A 21,988-nucleotide genomic window follows, 5' to 3' on the forward strand; every position below is an offset into this window, starting at 1 on the left:
TATTTATTAATTTATTTTTGCATGTTTTACAGCGCACACAACCCTCGAGTATCTAGGCGCAATGTAGTCCACCTGCTGTGTACAAATCAGCAATCCACCTCCATGGGAAATGTAAACCAACTGCTGGTAACAATAAACATTTATATTGGTATTTGGAGATTGTAGAGAGTATTTGAATACATCTTCACAAAATAACTATTTTAACAATAGAATTAAAGTGTGTTAAGGTACATTTTCAGTGCTTCTCAATTCATTTTATTTTCATAGACTCAAGGTCTCACAAAGATGCACATTACATGATGATACAAATCATGGTTCATTAGAAAAAGAGTGATATTGACGAAATTGCCCTGCCATGGAGTCACTGAAGTAAATCAGGATGGTGGTAGCCCCAGCCAGTCTGTGATCTCTACCTTGGTACAGTAAATAGGGAATCCCCAGGTCACAGATTCTCCTCCTTCTTCCTATGAAGAGCATATGAAGGATCCATCATGGACAGAAATGCATGGGATTTTGGAAACAGAACATGGGCACGTTTTGCTGCAGCCTTCATGTCATGCCTCCTTTATGAAGGGAGCATAATGCTCCAAGCAAAAAGCTTTGCAGCAGCAGTTTGTGGGTGTAACCACAAAGCTTTCCTCTGGGAGCAGAGAGAGAGACTGCAAATCAGGACATTTTAACAGGGGGACCAGCAAAGACCCACATTTGCGGTCCTGAGAAGTGTCATGGTGGAGTCAGGCAGGAGATGGCATAAACGCATATGACTCCAAGATGGTGGTCTGTCATTGTATGTATTTGGGGTGCAGAGCAGAGGCCCTGAAATGAGTAAAAAATTCACACATGAACAATCAGTAGTTCTATGATACCCCAGTCATTAAGAGGTTCATATCCACTTCCCCCACAATGGTGGCTGCAGTTTCTCTGTCACAGCCCCAATTACAACACCGAAAGCAGTCCAAATGAGGGAGGACAAGCTATCAGAGCATGAGGGATTGTATGTGCATGGAAAGTTGTAGAGAGGAGACAGTGATAGGTTAAAAGAAGGGAAACAAACGAGACGGAGGAGAGAAAAAGTGGAGGAATGAGTGAGAGGAGAGGTGGACTAGTCAGAAGAGAAAGGAAGGCAATGTTACTGAGTGTACATGGAAAGATGAAGAGAGGAGCAGAAAGAGAAGTACATCAATAGAGTGGTGAGAAGGTGAAGGAAAGCTTAAAGAGAAAAATAGAAACATCTAGTGGATGGAAGAGGAGAAGAGGGAAGTTTAAAGAGAAACACCTTTTGATATGAGGGCTTGAAGATAAACATTTTCTAAAAGGAGGAAGGAGGGAAGGGGAGAAAAGAGAAGGAGGTATGAGGTGGTATAAAAACCACCAAACTGGACAAGGGGTAAGGAGGAGAGAGTCCTATCAGAGTGACAGAGGTTTTTGGAAGACAGTGAGTGAGCAAGAGGAAGAGCACAAGTTATTGAAAGAACAGATGCTAGGAAGGTAAAGAAACACCCCCCACCCCTTTTTCACCACCACCTGTACCTGAGAGTAAAAATGCATTAGGGTGGCAGATGTGTCCAGATGAGTAAGGAACAACAACAGACTAAGGCAGAAGGGCAAGGAATATCCCATGCCTGGGTAATCTGGATCCAAGAACGTGCAGGTCTCCAGCCTCGACAGCCTTGAAGGAAACCGCTGATAGATATAAAAGCTAACTCCAAAAACCCAGCAAGACCTGGTGGGAGTGGTAAGTCCACCAAATAATACTAAACACACTGTCTCAGTAGCAGCAAGGCAATCAATTGATGAGCCTGCTTATCGCTATGTTGTCTTGGAGCCAGAGACATTCATAGGTTTTAGGCTGGATGTGGTCTAGCACAAATCCAGTCCATCAAACACTAACCTTCGAAGGGGGATGGCCTGGAAATCCACTCATGACTGAAGGGGAAGAAACTGCCAACATTACTTAACTGAACTGAGCTCTCCAGAACTGAGAGAAACCCAGAATGATTTGTGTTTCAAACTATGGCCCTCATTATGACCCTGGCGGAATCCGCGGTGCTAAATGCACCGCGGAGCATGGCGGAAAGCCGCCGATAGCACCATGGGGGTTGGCGGATTTACCACCCCATGCCGACCTTGGCGGAGCGGTAAATCCCCAATCCCCATTTTACCCTTCCCCATTCCCATTCTTGCCCCATAGGGTATAATGGGAGTGGGGAAGGAGTTAATTACGCCGCCGTAAAGTACGGCGGCGTAATTAACAACGAGGTCCCTTAGCGCCATGGTTTTCTCCGCCCGGTAAAACCAGGCGGAGAAAACCTCCATGGCGCTAAGGGAACTCGTAGTACGGCGGACGGGTCCACCGCGATTAGCGCTGGCGGAAACCCACTCCGCCAGGGTCCTAATGAGGCCCTATGACTCTTGTGGCCTTTGTTGAACTTCTCCAACACTCTCATAACTATTCTCTGGCCTAGACTATTGCTCTGTCACTCTCGTGGGTCTTTCTGTATATGCACTATGCTTAATTCAGTCTATTTACAACTCTGGTATGTGTCTTCTCTTCTTCCTCCTTGCTCCTACATCTTTCCATCTTATGATGCTTCCCACTGGCTCTCATTCCCTGACTGCCCCTTGTTCTTTTTTATGTACTGTTTTAAGTGCCTCAATGAACTTGTTCCCCCTATTGATCTTCCTTTGTTTCTGTCTATTCTCCAAGTCACATGCTTCTCTCCCCCTCTCTTTTTCCTCTAGCTGATGCAATCCCACTTGTGCTTAGTCCCATTTCCATTAATGTTGCCTCCTTGCTCCTAAATTAAGGAATGGCTGCCTCTGTCAGACTATGCTGCTACGCTCCTCTTTGAAATCTTACCCTCATCATTCATTTTTAGATGCATTATGCCTTCTGTTGTTCATAATTGTGTTGCTATTCATTTAACTGAAATCTACAATGATTTGGTGAAAGTGCTATATAAATACAAACACACAAATAATAAACATTGCTTGAATTCATAAATGCCTTTTGCCGGGAATACAATATAACTTTGTGAACTTTCCCTCCACCTATGTATTCATTTGCCGGCATGACTTTTAAAGAGACGCTTCCAACCTTTAAGCACCATACCATTGAAGGTGTCTGTTTAACTTACACCCATCCTTGAACTACAGGGATGCCAGAATATACTGCACTGATAACCCCTAAGGAGTTCGATGACCCCTAATGAGTTTGACACATGGATCTGGTTGTCTGTCACGGGTGGATACATCTATCTATAAAATGTGTATAAGACAAAGACAGCAAAACAAATGCTTTTCCGATATGATATGATACAATATTTTATTTTTAGCGCGCTCGTACACAAGTGTTACATTTGTATACGTGCAATTCATTGCTTAGTAGCTCTCTACATTAGGTTGTTTGTCAGGTTTAGGTTACCTGAGGGTGCTGTGGCAAGTGTTGCTTGGATGAAATGGCTTTTTGTATTCTCATAAAGTAGGTAGGTGTTGTCATGTTTTTTTAAGCACACAATAGCATTGCTAACGTTTGATAAACATACCTCGATGCTGCAAACACAACTAGGTGCTCTGAAAAATCACTAACAAACAGAAGAACGACACATTGCATCTCATCCCAGCCCAGCCCAGTCCAGCCCAGCCAGAAAGATTGTCAAACATGTATGTTCTGTTGGAGCTCTTAAAGCTATGTTAGATATTGTACTACTCTACAAAACAAAGCCAATTGTCTAGCAAGGAAATTTGCATGACAGCAATGCATTGCTCAATGTTTCTGAACTGGAAGTGAACTTCTAGGTAGTGGGTGGTGTTGTTGCATGTGTGCCTTCATATTCACACAGCAGAACAATACAAGCAACATCATTCCCAATTACGTTTTCTAAAGCATCCATGCATCTGCCACCATACATGCATTATATATGTGTTCTGTGCTGTAATGATTGTGTCCCTTTAGACCATGTTATCATTAAATTGTATTTTTTAAGTGAAAGTTAACCTATGTTTATAACTGAAGATCAATGGCCCTCATTACGACCCTGGCGGAAAGTAACTGACCTGACCGCCATAGCGTAAATAGCGTTTCCGCCATTGCACGACGGAGTAAAGTGCGGCTAATTCTGACCCATCGGGCACGAGCATTACGCCATGGCGGAAGTGCAAAGTCCGCGATGGCAGAAATGTCCCCAAAACGCCCCTCACCGCCGTCGTACGGCGCCCTAGGTGCAATTCCGCCACCCATCATAGCGGTCACCATAATGAGCGGTAATCGCAAAATACGGTGACCGTAAATATACGGAAACGGAAGTAAAAACATGGGGCCGGAACGGGAAACAGCACGCCGTACACCCATAAAATCAGAATCCCAACACAACCATTAAAAATCCTACCCTGAGACACATCCCAACCCGTCAGCCACCCTAGTGAAAACAATCAAAATGGGAAAAGTTGCGAAAAAAGCGTGCGACCGCAAGCGGCAGGTCCACTTCTCCCATGAGGAACTCACCGTGCTCACAGAGACCCGCCAGGAGAATGCTGCCGTCGTCTTCTCGACGCAAATGACCAGGACGGCACTTGCGAACAAGAAGGCCATATGGGCCCTGGTGGCACAGCGGGTAAGTGCGGTGGGGACCGCACCCCGCAACCCACAGCAATGCAGAAAGCGATGGGACGACTTGCGGATACGCGTACGGAGCATACTATCAGCCAACCGTAACATTGCCACAGCTACCGGGGGAGGATCGGAATCACCCATCAAGTTGACCCCCTGGGAAGAAATCTGTGCCTCCACCATTGGAATGGAGAGTATAGAGGGAGTCGGAGGGATGGAGAAAGGAGTGCAGACATCCGAAGAATCAGGTAGGTGGGCCAAATAAAACAATGCTAAATCCACAATGTCCAATCATGTGAAGTACCATGTGTCCACATAGTGCAACAGAAACACATGTCCAGGAGAACGTCCACATACATTGGCCTGATAACGCACTTTAAAAGTCACATTAAATACATAAATCATAAAAAATCCTAAAAACACCCTCTACACGTGCAGCATGCACACCCTAACTGCAGGCTGCAAAACAACTGCATCCTCAATCCACACAAAAATGAAACCACCTCCAAGGCCCTGACCCAAATCACCCTCAGGTACCACCCAAATGCATGTGATACATTGCCATTCCAATTTCCACAGACCCATAAATAACGCTCGCCCTCCTTTACTCCACCACAGGGTCCGATTCAAACGACGAGCTTCAGGACACCCCTACCAGCACACCTGCAAAGAGGGCCAAGACCAACGGCCAAAGACCCTACACCTCAGCTGCACGGATCAAGACACGGCAGCAGCACAAATCAAGTGGCAGCACACAGGAGGGGACTTCAACAGGCACCCCAGCAGCCAGCATGCCCACAACAGCAGCACCACAGGTCCCCCCAATGGATGCCACAGAAGGCACTGCTTCTGGTGGCAGCAGCACCATAGGTGACACTGCATTAATGGCAGCATGCTCCGACACAGAAAACGGTGCTGTCGATGTAGGATCCATCCATGACCTGTCTCAATCCCCCTGTTTGTTTCATCCCGTACACCATGAGGATACCACGCAGGGGCACCCACAAGACGACGACTGGCCATCCCCCACAAGCCCTGTGGCAAGGCAACATGAGGTGATCAGCCCCTCTGTGACACCACCGCAAATGGGCATGGCCCAGCAGAGGCAACAGTCCCTCGACCAGGTGATCGTGCAACAGCAGCAACTGGCCACGCTCCTCAAGGAGCATGCTGATGAATGTGGGGGTACTAAGGCAGCCATAGAAACATCTACTGAGACACTTAGGGCAGAAATGGAGAGAAGTACAGAGACACTAAGGGCACAAATGGAGAGAAGCACCGAGAGCCTGAGGGTACAAATGGAGAGAAGCACCGAGAGCCTGAGGGGGGAACTGCATGCGACGTCCAAAGACGTATGTGCTGAACTTGCCGCTGTGCGCCGTGTGCTCACTGAGCTCTCACAAACCCTTAGGGACATGCATGGACGTGAGCAGGCAGAGACATCATCCGTTGCAAGTTCCGTCCAGGGCAGCCCCCAACGTAGATCTGGGAGGAACCTGCGCTCCACAGGCAGGGGTACCCCTGATACCCGGAGAGGGGGCTTGCAATAGCGTCTGCCCACTGACAATGAGCATCTTTGGACACTGGTGTTCGGGGGGGAGGTAGGAGGGTGGAGGGGGTGTGTTGGGCTTTCTTGGGTGGCGGGTCGATGGGGTGTGTAACATAATTTCACATATGCTATAAACATTTCACAATCATCCAATGAGATGTGTGGACATTGATCTTTGTGTACGAGGCCTTTATAGGCGTACAGTCCATATTGTGCATGTTCCAGACACACACGGTGCCACAAGTCCCGTGTCCATGTATCAGCCACCAGGCGTGAGTGCTAGAAGCATGAATCTATGATATTCTGACGAATTTCACGGGCCTCCTGTGCCTCACGGACTCCTTGAGGTGCTGCCACATCCCCACCCTCATCATGACCATCTTCAGGTGCTTGCAGTTCTGCGTCAGGGGGCATGGGCACATTTCTACGTACGCACATGTTGTGTAGCATGACACATGCCATGACCATCTTTGCAACCTTCTCATGGCGGTACAGGAGTGCCCCGCCAGACCTGCTGAGGCAGCGGAAACGAGCCTTCAGTAGGCCGAATGCCTGTTCTATGACTACACGGGTACGTGAGTGGGCATGGTTGTAGTCCTCCTCATGCTGGTTCTGTGGGTTCCGGAGTGGTGTAAGGAGCCATCTCTTCAGTGGATACCCGGCATCACCTGTTTGTGGACAATAAAGGATGTTTGTGGAATGACATTGCTACGTACGCATCCCCCCCCCCTTCCTGCCAGGTCATTGCCGCATCACATACCCCACATTATCATGCATGAAATGAGACTCACCGAGTAGCCAGGATCTGCTCCCTGCGTGTCGCTCCATGTAGCGTGGTATTGTAGAGTTCCTCAAGACCATAGAATCATGGGTTGATCCAGGAAATCGGGCACAACAATGTGTAAAGATCCTATTGGAGTCACACACCATTTGTACATTAAGAGAATGATATTGTTTCCGGTTGCGGTACTGGACCTCCATGGCATGTGGGACAACCAATTCCACATGGGTGCAGTCGATGGCACCAATGCAACCCGGTATGCCGGCAAGTGCATGGAATCCCACTTTTGTGTTTGTAATCTCCTGCTCCGAGCGTGGTAAAGAGATGTAGTCGTCTGCGTGCTTCAGGAGGGCATCGAGCACTTGCATTAGTGTCCGTGACAACAGTGGCTGTGAAATGCCATGCAACTGTCCGACTGTGTGCTGGTAGGTGCCTGTGGCCAGGAAGTGGAGTACAGACACCACCTTCAGTAGGGGTGGGATGGCGGTTGGGCTATCTATCATGCTGACAAGGTCAGCGTGTGTCATGTCCACAATGGCGGTTATGGTGTCCCGGTCCAAACGGTAGAGGGTGTGGATCTGCTCATCAGTGAGGTTGAACGGATGTGCTCGGAGGCGTGGGATTGCAGGCTGCCTGCGTGGTGGTAGTGGCTGTGCTGGTGGGCCTTGCTGGCCCTGCCTTGCCCTCCTCCTCCTCCTGCGTCTCCTCTGTGCGGCCGGTTGTTGTAGTAGTTGGTGTTCGTCTTCTTCTTGAAGTTGGAGTACTTGCAGTGCTATCAGGTCCCCCAGGGCCAACATCGCTAGTCCTGCCGGTAGCATTTTGGAGTGGGTGTGGTTGTGGGAGGGGGTTGGGTGTGCAATTTATGTGTTTTCAGGGTGTATAGCCTCCACCTGTGGTGATTCATTCCACCTGTGCCAGCTGCAATCCCCTTTGGGCGAGCACATCCCGCACACAACGCTGCAATTTGACGCATGGCATCTTGCTATTACAATCATGTATTTAATCCCGATGGCATTGAAATATTGGTTTATATGTTCATTCTGCTATGGTCCCATTGTTTCACATACTATCTTTGCAGTCGCGAACAAACTTGTGAAGGGTCAGTGGAATGTAGTACTCGATTAACGGTGGACCCTCATGCAGCACTGTACCGAGGTTCACCGACGGGCGGGGCGTCCCATTTGTGAGTGAAGACAGTTGCCATTTTCACACACTGCCGCACTACATGGATGAATTTGTGATTTCAAGCGGTCACAGATGCCTTTTCGACGTGATGTTGCAAATGAGGAATTCGAAGGACAGCGCTTTCGGTTTTCAGCTAGCGGCGAGGAGACGCCCACAGGTCTGACTGTAAATATAACGTTCTATTGTTTAATGTCCTTCGGACAGGGGCCATGGCGAGAATGCAATGATTGATATGAATAGTATGGGATGCGCAATAGCGCAGTGGACGATAAGGCAGGACGTTCCCAAATACATGTTACTTCACAACACTAGAATTCAGGGCTGGAGCACAGTGGATTTTGCAGACTGCATTACGCACAGACTCAATGGAAATTTCACATGTTATGTGAGTAAATAATCAGGCGTTTTTATACCGGGATGAGGGAATGATGTATGGATGCATGGACAGATGATTTAATTGAGAGTTTGCCATGTACATGGCTTTTTGGAATCTATCCCCTTCCCCTGCGCTATGTGATGCAGAGCTGCCATAGTGGGACCATCGTCTATCTGCCCTTGTTGAACCCTCCCTGTCTCGACGCGCCTTCAAACACTTGTGTCTATGCACGTTACTAATCCCATCTAATGGATTCTGTTTTAACAGACGCATGCACACAAACACTCGTTTGTAATAGTGTTTTCACCTCGATTTATAAAGTTATGATTCGCAAGTGATTTTTGGGTGGAAATAATCCTTTTGAGTGGGCTAGCATGCATATGGCTGTAGATTTAGTGTGATCATTGAAGTGAGTAATTCAAATGAAGTTCTGATGCCCATACTATTCTTTTTCATTTCATTTGGGTGACAGGTATCTCCTCCCCTTTTGCCGCTGCCATCTGTATGCCACTCCTGCAGATGGCTTTTACTCCCGACACCTGCTGCTTCGAGTTAATCAGTGGAGCACCATTACGATCTTATGGGACGATCGCCAATGGGCCACATGCCCTTACGCAGTACTAGTGGCTAGGAGCAACATATCGACCTTTCAGCTGGACTAGTGCCTACCTAATGGGACGGCCCTGCGGTTCTAGGCGCTTCCATGTTGCCTTTTTGAACATGAATGTAGCCCCTGTGTACCATGAAGGAACAGGGCGTCACACAAGAAGAAGCTGGTCATTTATTGCGGATGCAGCCCACATTAATGCAAAATATTTTGGAGTTTATGACCTAATAGCTGTATGGGCTTGGTGATTTTGATGTGCATTAAAATTGTATTCTGATATTAACCGTGTAGCGTTATTCTTTGCAAGTAATGTAGCATATTCCTATTTGTGGAGCGATGTATTGTGAGAAGATCTGCATTGGCTTCCGGCTTCTGAGTATAGTTGCGTGGTACTGTACTGGCCGCGTTTGCCTACGAAGCCCAGTAAGGTCAGGGATAGGGGCTGCCATTATGACTGTTTTAATGATGTCATGCTCAGGGGCGGGGGATTAGCTTTTGTGTAACAGATGCCGGTCAGCCAGGTGGTTTGGTGGAATGATGTGATTATCAGAATATGGCTGGTCACAGGTGCCTGTGTTTGCGTGCGTTTCTTGGAGGGAGACTGAGGTCATGTCCATTGGAATAGCTTCTGTATTCGTGCCATCTGTGCCCTGCAGCTCCCATTGGCCCCTCTTGAGATGTGCCTGGCTGCTCAGTCACTCTGCCAACTTGTGTGGTACATGCTTATGCTGATGGTTGGTTTGTTTACTGGCAAGAGTACAGGGCTGGTGCAGTCTCCCTCAGGATACTGCTTTGAATGTTGCCTTACACTGGTGTCAAGCGATGGGGGCCTGTTGTTGTTTTGTCTCATATTTCAGTTCATATTGCTGTACTTGAACCTTCACATGCCTGTGCTGCATCAGTACGGCAATGGTGACATGCCAAATATGGATGGCCACTCACAAGGCACTTGGAGCCCCTACATTCATTTGTTCGTTGGCATGCATGGGTGACTTGTACATTTCACTGGTTGCATTGTGTGACTTCATTGCACCTACGAGGAGTTGTGCAATGTGGGCAGGGAGTGGTGTACAGGCACTCAGTAGGGCCATTTACGGTTGGTTCACGATGCCGTAATTCTCACCATGGCGGAATGGTACTTTCCGCCATGCTTGATGGCGTTAAGTAAATGTCCGCTAGGGTCAGAATTCGCGTACCGTTGCGCCATGGTGGTAATTACGGTTTTGCATGGCGCGCGTGCGCGTACTTGGTGCAGTTAGCGTTGGCGTTCACTACGGTGTCGCTACTGGCATCGTACTTTACGGTGACGGGTCATAATCGCACCGAGCGCTATTCGATGGCGGTATTGCATTTCCGCCATCGTTTTTCGATTTCCGCCAGGGTCGTAATGAGGGCCAATGTGTTTTACCGATATTCAGTAATCCATGTACAGTGCCCACATGGCATGGTTTTTGCTAATGTACACACCCTCAATGCGTTTGTCATTTGCTCATTACTGGTGGTGAATGTCTAGGGTTGGTTAGTGGGTGGGACTCTGGAATATGTGCTTAGCTGAACAGCATATTCAACTCTCACATTCCAGTTAGAAACGGTGTTTCATGCTTCTTTCAACACCAAAACATCGATTGTGTTTGTCAGTCAGTTCAAACTGCAAGGATCTTAAACGATATCACACTGATGATACCTAATGAGTGTGACACGTTTATTGTTGTCTGCACCATTGAAAGGTGTTTGTCTTGGGGACACACAAACAATGTAAAAAAAAGGAAATGGTCTATAATGCAAAAATACTTTTCCTATGCTACAACAAGAGGAATGACAGACTGTATGGCACTGATAACTCCTAATGAGGGCAACACATGTATGTAGTCATCTGCATTGTTCAAAGCTGTCCGCCTTGAGTCGATGAAGCTATGAATAAAATGGTGCCGCCCTGTCAGACCAAGACATTTTTCTGGAGTCAAAACCCCACTTTTTAGCTAATGTGCATACTCACAATGCATTTACTCAGTGGATCTGAACTGAAAGTGAACTTCCATAGATGGTCACTGGGGGCACTCTTGCACGTGTGCTGCAGCTGAAGTGGCATTATCTACTCTCTCATTTTCAGGTAGATATCCTTCATGCTTCTTTAAACCATTATAACATGGTGTTTTCTAAACAGTGCGCCAAAGAAAAGGATGGCGGATTGTATGGCACTGGAAATTGCTACTGAGGGGACACATATATGTGGTTGTCTGCATTTGTAAGAGTTGTTTGTCTTGGGTTCAGGAAGTTAGGAAGAATTGCCACACAGCCAAAAAGAGTTTTCTGACACAAAAAGCATGCTTTTCAATAGATTTGCATACTGTCAATGCATCATCAGTCAGTGGTTCTGAACTTGAGGTGAACTTCCGTGGTGGCTATGTGGCTTAGCAAAAGCATTGACCGTTTTTGATAAACATACCGAAGCAACAATCAGATGGTTTTTGGACTAAAATTGGTAGTCACTAATGTGTGATGGTTTTATACATGGGTGGCTGCTTTCTTCGGAGCTGTCTGTCTTTCGCTGATAACGTTATGTGTAAAGTAGTGCTTCCCTGAAATGCAAACACAATCTTCTGTAGTGAGGAAGTATGTGTGTGTGCTAATTCCTACCCACACTCCATTTTAAATGGTTCTGTACTGGGAGTGAATGTGCATGGATGGTTATTGTGTGACCCTGTTGAATGTGTGTCTTAGCTGAAATGGCCTATTTAAATCTCACATTTCAGGTAGATGAGGATGTTCGTACTTTTTTTTTAACTCACCATAACACTGATGTGTTTGTATACCCCAAACACAATAAGGCCATGCTATTGCGTGTTTGTGAGTCCTAACGAAGATACATGTTTATTTATTTGTCTGTCCACTTATTAGCTTTCTGTCTTGAATTGATAATGTTATAAATAAAATATCACTATCCTATAAAGGAAAGACACATTTTTTAATCTATAGCATGCTTTTATCTAATTTGCATGCCCACAATGGATTGATCTGTGGTTCGATAATGGAGGTGAGTGTTGTATTGTGCCTTTTCCCTCGGGTTTGTATCCTTACTTGGCTGCTCATTTGTGCCTTCGTCTATATGTGTTAGGAAAGGAGGTGTGTTGTATTGTGTCTTTTCCCCTGTCTGTGTGAGCTGATGTCATGAGAGTTTGTTAGAAATCTGTGTGATGTTGTGATAGAATGTTTGGTGTGTATGTGGAATGTTAGTGTTTGACTTGATGTTCCAACCAGGGAGTTGGAACTATGTAGCATGGGTGGTTGGAGCCTATGGGCTCAACTCCCTATCCTTAACACCTATACCTAGTGAATTTATACCTGATGTCACCTGATTACTCCTATGCTTAATAAATGAACTTACAGAACGTACCTGCTGCCTCTAAGATTTCATCCAGGGAACGCTCCTGGATGGCTCTCTTGCTTCGCTGAAATGCCCTCTTCCACGCACACATTTCAACTCAATGGGCCTCATTATAAGTATGGCCGTAAGGTACCAACGGTACGGTAGTTTATACTGGCACCGTTGCTACCATACCGCCATACTACGAGCTGTACTCGAGTGTGCCTGTCAGCCCGCCAGGTCTGACCTGGCTGGCAGAGCGACACCCGCAAGCACAGCAGGTCAGATGCACAGGCACCGTTGTGAAAGGTGCCGGTGCATCCAACATTCTCATTCCCATTGGGGCCTATGGGGCTCAAATGGGAATGGGGTTGTACCGGCTCCGGCGCCCGCCAAAGAGCAATTACTGGGTCCCACAAGGCTGTCATGACCCGGTAATTGCCCATTCGTGGGTGCCGGACCCGGATGCGAGTTTGGGGGTAGGCTTGCCAGTTTTACCGGCAAGGCTACCTCCAACCTCGTAATGAGGCCCAATGGCTTTTTGAGTTCTTTCTTAAACGCACCATAAGATTGATGGATTTTACTTAACATACCTCAGTCCTCCAACCATAATAATGTCAGAACATATTATTGTTAAGATGGACTTCTGAACTCGGACCTGGAGGGGTAGAGGTTCAGAAGGCCAGCCTAGTTTCTTTGAACAGGGTAACCTCTGGACAAGCCAGACCAATCAGGGTAGCGATGGCAGTGGTCAAGACTAAGGGCTTCATTACATGGATGGCGGTAAGGGTTTACCGGTATTTTACCGGTACCGGTAAATCCTTACCGCCTTACTACGAGGTCCCTTTGCGGGTTGGGGAATTTAACGCCTGCTTTTTGCAGGTGTTAAAAACCAACCTGCAAAGGTACCAGGGAGCTAATTACGGTACCGCAATTTGATGTAGCGTAATTAGCGCCTTCCCCATTCCCATAGAGCCCTATGGGGCAAAAATGGGATTGGGGAAGGGCAATGGTGGAAGGGGGAATTACCGCCCCGCCAACCTTGGAATAGGGCCGTAATTCCCCTTTCCACCAAGGCGGTGCCGGTATTTTACCGGCATGAACCATGGCCCTAAAAGCGCCATGGTTCACCGCCATCCGTGTAATGAGGCCGCAAGTCTCAAGAGGGGCGAGGGTGAAGGAAAGACCTCAATGAGCACACAAAGCAAGGACACTTACAAATTACTCCAGACAGGTGTTATATTAGAAATATAGACACATTTATTACAAGGCCTTTTGTAACATCAACCATAGCAAAGAATCACAATAATACTAAAGTAAACCAACACATCACAATCAATACAATATATATACAAGACCGAGGGGTCTAAGGAGTTAGGAGCAGGTAATATGTAGACCACCTAGATGGGGAGGAAAACAGGCAGTGCAAGTAATCATTAGACCCAGTTCCAATGGACAAACGAGGGCCTCTTCAAGGATATGAGGCAGTTCAGGAAGGTGAATGAAGTGATGCAGAACAAGTCCCCACTACTCAAGCAAGGCCTCCACTTGTGGGCAGAGGCCGGGTGAGAGTGCGGGTATAGAGTTGCTATTTCACAACAGCGGTAGACAAGAAACGGGCTCCTGCGCAAGGGGCCACCGGTTGGGGTATGGACTACTCACCGGTCTCCAACGCAGGCAGACCCAGACTTCTCTAGTTCAGTTCACGTTGCTGGCAGGTTCAACTGCGATGATCAGGACGTCTCGACACCTTGTAGATTCTGCGTAGCAGGATGCAGGGTTGAGAGTGTCCCAAATGCAGCAGACGTGCACAGGTTGTTACTACAGCAGGGCAACACGGCAACCGCATTTACTCTGGTTCGGGCGCACTCGTCTCACTTCAGATCTGGGAATGCCAAGTGTACGAAATTCGGTGTGAGGGTGCATTGAAGGCAGAGCAAGCAGTAAACCAAGTTTCGTGGCCTTCCCGAAACGGCGGTGGTGACAGAGCAAAGCATCCTGCGTAAGCTGGTCAGCCCACTGGTTGACCCAGGGACACTTCCGAAGAGGCTTACTTGCAGGGTTTGATGAAGGTGCCGGGAATAGTTGATCCCACTATTCCAATGGGTCGAAGCGCCTTTGCAGACCTTCTAGGACGATCAGATGCAGAGGGGTCTCGCAGGACGACAGCAGTTCAGGGTACCAAACCTTCAGCGGGTCACCAGTGGTTCCTCAACTCAGCTTCTTGTTACAGGATACTTGGCTCATTATCCCTTGTTCGGTGTGAACTCAGGAGATCGACATGGTAGTGGTGTTTCCAGCCTCCTCTTATCCAAAGTTCCCTTCGTGCCAAAACGGAGAAGACCCAATGGAAGATCTGCTCACAAACACTCACACCATATGTGGACCTATCACGGACCACGGTTGTTCCCGGGCATTCAGGACACTCCAGACTCTCTGACACCTAGGATGAGTATTGGGACCAGACATCCCAACCCACATCCTGGAGGCACACACAAGGCATGCAGAAGCCCGCGAAAGCGTTGTGTTTCGCGGGAAAGTGCATGACCAAATAAGGACTGCCCCGGGTCGGCTCGACCTAGGGGTAGGTGAAGGGGCAAGACGGTCAGCGGACAGGACAAAGAACCTTGTGGCATGGCCATTTTGGAGCCAGGCCACTCATTGGTGCCAAACGCGGTAAGTGCGGATAACATGGCGAAAAAGGGTTCAAAACACAAGAGAAACGATAGCTGCCACCAGTCCCGTCTGTGACACACTTGCACAGTTCATTATAAGTCCAGCGAGAGTTTCTAGGGCCTTTGGAATGACAAGAGACCCAAGAGAGTGGTAATGTAAATTACGGTGCACTCTTGTTTCATGTTGCACAAAAGCTGCAACATGAGGAAAGGACTAAGGGAAACAAAGTCTCCCAGTACTGACTGTCTTAAGGGCATGTCAGTTTCCCCATAAGAATTGAGCGAAAGCCCAGAGGAGTGCCTGGAAGGCTGCGCTTCTCTGGCAAAGTCTAGATCAGGGTGTAAAACAACAGCAAAAAGTTTGGGGGTTGCCACATGGAGGGAAAATTACATACAATTATGAAATCTTTCCTAACACTCGCCCCTCCCAGACTAAGGAAAGGGGGAACTAATCCACCCCTGGATGAGTTTCTTGTTCAGGTCGGTTAAACATTCTGGACAACCCATCAGCATTGCTATGTTGGACACCTGGCCTATGCTCAATAGTGAAGTCGAAGCTTTGTAGACTTATGGACCACCTAAGCAACTTTGGATTCTCTCCCTTCATGTTCATCAGCCACTTTAAGGGCTTATGGTCAGTTTGCACAGTGAAGTGGGTCCCATAGAGGTAGGGCCTCAGCTTCCGTAGGGCCCACACAACAGAGAAACATTCTTTCTCTACTGTGGTCCATCTGAGCTCTCTGTCCTTAAGCTGGCGACTAATGAAACCAATAGGGTGTTCCTTACCCTTCTCATCTACTTGTGATAGTACAGCTCCTATCCCAGTGTCAGAGGCATCTGTCTGCACAATAAAAGGTCTTTGGTAATCAGGGGCCCTGAGTACAGGGGCCTGGCACAAGGAGTCTTTTAAGCCATAGAAGGCCTTCTCACACTCTTCAGTCCAAGTTACCTTCTTGGGATTCTTCGGAGTGGTGAGAGCAGTCAGAGGGGCAGATATGGTGCCATAGTCTGCCATGAAATTTCTGTAATACCCTGTGAGTCCTAAGAAGGCTCTCACTTGGGTCTATATAGTGGGGGTAGGCCAGTCTTGTACTGCTTGTACTTTACTTGGTAGAGGCTTTATCCTCCCTCCACCTACTTCATGTCAAAGGTAAACCACTGAGCCTTGTCCAATCTGGCATTTTCTGGCCTTTATGGTCAAGTGGGCTTTCTGAAGAGCCTGTAACACAATCCCAAGGTGTTTCACATGGTCTTCCCAGGTGGCACTGAAAACTGCTATATCATCCAGATATGCAAGACAGAATTCATCCAACCCATTCAATACATGATTCGCAGGCCTCTGGAAGTGGCAGCTGCATTCTTCAACCCAAAAGGCATTACCCTGAACTGGTAAAGACCTTCAGGACATCTGGTGGCATGGTCAACCAATACCAGGATAAACCTATTGCCTGAGGATGTTTGGGGGTCAAGGGGACCAACAATGTCGATCCCTACCCTCTCGAATGGTACTCCCACAACTGGGAGTGGTAGCAATGGAGCTTGGATTGTTGAACCACTCTTACCAGATAATTGGCAGGAGGAACAACTCCTGCAGTGACTTTCTACTTGCAACCCCATCTTGGGCCAGTAGAAGTGCATGGATAACCTTTGCTTGGTCCTTTTAATACCAAGGTGATCAGCAAGGGGCACTTCATGTGCCAGCTGCAGGAGGAAGGGTCTTACAGCAAGGGGAACCACCAACCTCCTATGGTATCCTTCTGTAGACTCTGTGGGCTCACTATACAGGAGTCCACCTTCCCAATAAATCCGATGCTTCCCAGGAGGTTCACCCTCAAGCTGGGAGCAGTCCTGTCTCCTTAGGATTTCCAGAGATGGGCACTCGCGTTGGCCTTTACTGAATTCTTCCCTGTCAGGACCACCTTCTACTAACAAATCGTTTAGTTCAGGATGGTCATTGGGGTCAAACACTTCAGGCATCACCACCTCCTCGTCAGGTCCGGGTGATTAACCAACTACCTCCACCGCAGTGGTAGGCGAGTTAGGGGGAATATTCTCTTTCCCTCTTCTTGGTTTCTTGACTCCTGTAGCCTTGGGTTTCCCCTTTGGCTCGGGCAGGGCATTGGTCTTGGCCAATGCTGCCCTTGTTTGAGACCTTGTGCAGGGTCTGTCAGCAGTATCTCCCACAAGCCCTAAAGCTCTGAGATCATTGCCCAACAAGACCTTTCCTGGGACATTCCTCTGAATTCTCACTGGAATCCTGACTGCTGTACCATTGATAGTAAGATTTACAGGTATTACTGGGAACATGAGAGGTGGGCCTTCAGCCAATTTACTGGCCATCAGAGTAGCTCTGGCAACTTCCTCTGAGTCTACCAAGGTAGAATCCACTACAGTTCGACTGCACCCACTATACCTAAGAGCTGGAGTATCTACTCCATTGATCAGCACACTGTCTTTAAAGTAGTGCTTGGTGTTATCTGGAATCCTAGCATAAGCCTCTGTGACATTAGGCACCCAGGAACCCAGGGAAACTAAAACTACCTCAGCTTCAATATCGCTGGGGAAGGAGTCTGAGGAGAAGGATGCTCCGGTAATCTCTTCTTCCTCGTAGGAGGAGAAGGCCAGATGAGCAGAGTGGACCCCCAAGGTTTTGACCTTACATCTGGGATCCCCCTTCACGTGGTCAGTTGCTCCACAAGCAAAACAAGATCCATTGGGTCTATTTACATAGGGAGGCTTAGTATAACCAGAGTTCTGTTTTGGAGGCTGACCTCCACTACCCTGTGAATTCTCTTGTGTCTTACCCTTATTTTTCTTTTTGTGGCCCTTTTGGGAAGAAGATTTATCAGTTTTCCCACCCTCCTTATCTTTGGACTTTTTCCCTTCCTCCAGCTTACCAGGATGAGTCTTGTCCTAATGGGACACTCAATGTGACACCCATACATCTGCTGCAATGGCAAGCTTCTTACTATCTATCTCCTTTCAATATGCCAAAAGCTGCTTAAGCTCAGGGGAAGAAGATGCAAAAATATGTTCCAGCATGACAACACTTATCATACCTTCAAAGGTAGAAACTTTATAACCTTCGACCCAGCCAGTGAAGTTTTTTAAGGATTCGGTTACATAAGATACCCAAGTACCACCTTCTTTTTTCTTATACTCTCTGAATCTTTTTAAGTATTGGGCAGGAGTCTTTCCAAACTTTAAAATGAGAGTCTGCTTCAACATTGCAAAATCTGCTCTCTCAGCTTTCGACATTTCCATAATGGCACTGCAGCCAGAATGGGGAAGTCTGCTAAGTAACCAGGCAATTTTATCAGCATTGTCAACTTGTTGAACTTCACATGCATACTCAAATGTATTCAGCCAGTCCATAATGTCATTCTTTTCCTCATACACACTGAGCAGATCTTTTGGAAACCTTGTATGAGAGGAGGCCCCAGACCCATGTCCAGGACCCTTGGATCCATTGGCAACTTGGAGCTTGGCCAGTTCCAACTGGTGATCCCTGTCTTTCTGTTTTTTCTGCATGTTCGATCTTTAGCTTGGCCCTATTGAACTCAAGCTCTTCCTGGACTTTGGCCATATTGAACTCCAGCTCCTTCTGCCTAAACAGCAGCTCTTGCTTCTTGAATTCAAGCATGGCTTTGCCATCAGCACTGGCAGAGGAAACATTGGACATTTCATCCTCCCTGTCCTCATGGTCACTTTGGACCAGTGCAGCAGCAGAACTGTCAGTTCTACCAGTGAGAGCAGCCCCACCTCCTTCTGCACTGTCCTCTGAAGCTATAGCGCTAAGCTGAGCTTCTTGCCACGCCATGATTCTTTGGATCATTTCCATTTTGGTGCCTTGAGAGGAGACACCTCTCTCAGCACACATCTTTTTCAATGTTTCGGATTTGGAAGCATTTAAAGTTAACAAGGTACTTGTTTCCATACTGTTAGATACGACTATGGCCTTTAAAAAGTTATACTACGAGAATTCACTATGTGTCCTGGTAGGAATAACTTGAAATGCTTTCGCTCGTGCACAACACTGGATACCTTCAGTCGTATCCCACCGCTGTACACCAATTTGTTAAGATGGATTTCTGAACTCGGACCTGGAGGGGCAGAGGTTCAGAAGGCCAGCCTAGTTTCTTGGAACAGGGTAACCTCTGGACAAGCCAGACCAATCAGGGTAGCGATGGCGGCGGTCAAGACTAAGTCTCAAGAGGGGTGAGGGTGATGGAAAGACCTCAATGAGCACCCAAAGCAAGGACACTTACAAATTACTCCAGACAGGTGTTATATTAAAAATATTGAAACATTTATTACAAGGCCTTTGTAACATCGACCATAGCAAAGAATCACAATAATACTAAAGTAAACCAACACATCACAATCAATATAATGTATATACAAGACTGAGGGGTCTAAGGAGTTAGGAGCACGTAATATGTGGACCACCTAGATGGGGAGGAAAACAGTCAGTGCAAGTAATCATTAGACCCAGTTCGACATCTGAAATACACCTAACTAGGAGAAAGTCCGAGCCCTATGAAGAGTGGAGCCTTATGCTCAAAAGTACCTGCATGCGCTGGTGCCAATGGACAAACGAGGGCCTCTTCAAGGATATCAGGCAGTTCAGGAAAGTGAATGAAGTGATGCAGAACAAGTCCCCACTACTCAAGCAAGGCCTCCAATTGTGGGCAGAGGCAGGGTGAGAGTGCAGGATAGAGTCGCTGTTTCACAACAGCGGTAGAAAAGAAACGGGCTCCTGCGTGAGGGGCCACCGGTTGGGGTATGGACTACTCACCGGTCCCCGAAGCAGGCAGACCCAGACTTCTCCAGTTCAGTTCACGTTGCTGGCAGGTTCAACTGCGATGATCAGGATGTCTCGACACCGTGTAGATTCTGCGTAGCAGGATGCAGGGTCGAGGGTGTCCCAAATGCAGCAGACGTGCACAGGTTGTTACCACAGCAGGGCAACACGGCAACCGCGTTTACTCTGGTCCGGGCGCACTCGTCTCACTTCAGACCTGGGAATGCCAAGTGTACGAAATTCGGTGTGAGGGTGCCATGGACGCAGAGCAAGCAGTAAACCAAGTTTCGAGGGCATCCCCAAAACAGCGGCGGTGACAGAGCAAAGCGTCCTGTGTAAGCTGGTTAGCCCACTGGTTGGCCCAGGGACACTTCCGAAGAGGCTTACTTGCAGGGTTTGATGAAGGTGCCGTGAATAGTTGATCCCACTATTCCAATGGGTCGAAGCGCCTTTGCAGACCTTCTAGGACGATCAGATGCAGAGGGGTCTCGCAGGACTACAGCAGTTCAGGGTGCCAAACCTTCACCGGGTCAACAGCGGTTCCTCAACTCATCTTCTTGTTGCAGGATACTTTGCTCCTTATCCCTTGTTCAGTGTGAACTCAGGAGATCGACATGGTAGTGGTGTTTCCAGCCTCCTCTTATCCAAAGTTCCCTTCGTGCCAAAACGGAGAGGACCCAATGGGAGATCTGCTCACAAACACTCACACCATACGTGGACCTATCACGGACCACGGTGGTCCCAGGCATTCAGGACACTCCAGACTCTCTGGCACTCAGGATGTGTATTGGGACCAGACATCCCAGCCCACATCCTGGAGGCACACACAAGGCATGCAGAAGCCCGCAAAAGCGTTGTGTTTCGTGGGAAAGTGCATGACCAAATAAGGACTGCCTCGGGTCGGCTTGACTGGGGGGAAGGTGAAGGGGCAGGAAGGTCAGAGGACAGGATAAAGAACCTTGTGGCATGGCCATTTTGGAGCCAGGCCACTCATTTGTGCCAAACTCGGTAAGCACGGATAACATGGCAAAAAAGGGTTTAAAACACAAGAGAAACGATAGCTGCCACCAGTCCCATCCGTGACACATTTGCACAGTTCATTATAAGTCCAGCAAGGACTAAGGGAAACAAAATCTCCCAGTACTGACTGTTTTAAGGGCATGTTACTTTCCCCATAAGAATTGAGCGAAAGCCGAGAGGAGTGTGGTGGAAGGCTGTGCTTCTCTGGCAAAGTCTAGATCAGGGTGTAAAACAACAGCAAACAGTTTGGGGGTTGCCACATGGAGGGAAAATTACATACAATTATGAAATCTTTCCTAACACTTATACTGCTAGTTTCTAACAAAAGGGAGACATGAAAGTGTTGCTTTGTATTCTTAAAAAATGTCTGTCTTGCATTAGAAAACGTGGGTATAAGATATTGCACTATACGGCAAAGACGAGAGTATTCGGCAAAAAACATAGTTTGAGCTCATTTGCATACCCACAATGCTTTGCTCAGTGACTTTAAACTGAGAGAGTGAGAGAGAGAGAGAGAGAGAGAGATACTGATAACTCTACTATCACACTGCAGAACAATGAACCCAAAAGAATGCCCAGGTACGGTTACTAATGAGGCCTAACTGTGTTTGTTTTGTGTTATAAAGAGTCTGTTTAGACATTTCCTTTTACTGAATTGTACTTTTTTTAAAGTTAAACTTAAAAAGGTATCTTTAACCAATTATTTTACACTAAGTGTCAATGTTTTAAGGTTATTTAATACTGTACCGAGAGTGCATAGGCAGTACAGTCTGATCCTATGCCTAGTTGGCATTTATGCTGAGGCACACCTGAGCCACCTCATGACCCAACAAGACGTTGCCTGCTGCCATGCACAGTGGCCCTTTCGGTGGGGCAGGACCTTCAGATCGGACCTGAGCTCCTACTTTGGCATCCTATGCATGGCCTGTTGTCATGACTTTGCCCACTTTTACCAGGACAGGGTCTTCAAACCTGCCCCTGGGTTCCCAAAAAACCTAATGGGCAAAGGGGGTTGGTA

At 47.5% G+C, this 21,988-nt stretch overlaps 1 protein-coding gene across 5 annotated transcripts in view; it reads left to right on the plus strand.

Moving 5' to 3' along the window:
- Positions 1 to 21,988, plus strand: part of ZNF536 (zinc finger protein 536) — a 1,807,595-nt gene that overhangs the window by 1,449,466 nt on the left and 336,141 nt on the right. The window lies entirely within an intron of this gene.

The sequence above is a fragment of the Ambystoma mexicanum genome, chromosome 1p (assembly GCF_040938575.1).
Source record: "Ambystoma mexicanum isolate Mex_15411 chromosome 1p, UKY_AmexF1_1, whole genome shotgun sequence".
NCBI lineage: Eukaryota > Metazoa > Chordata > Amphibia > Caudata > Ambystomatidae > Ambystoma > Ambystoma mexicanum.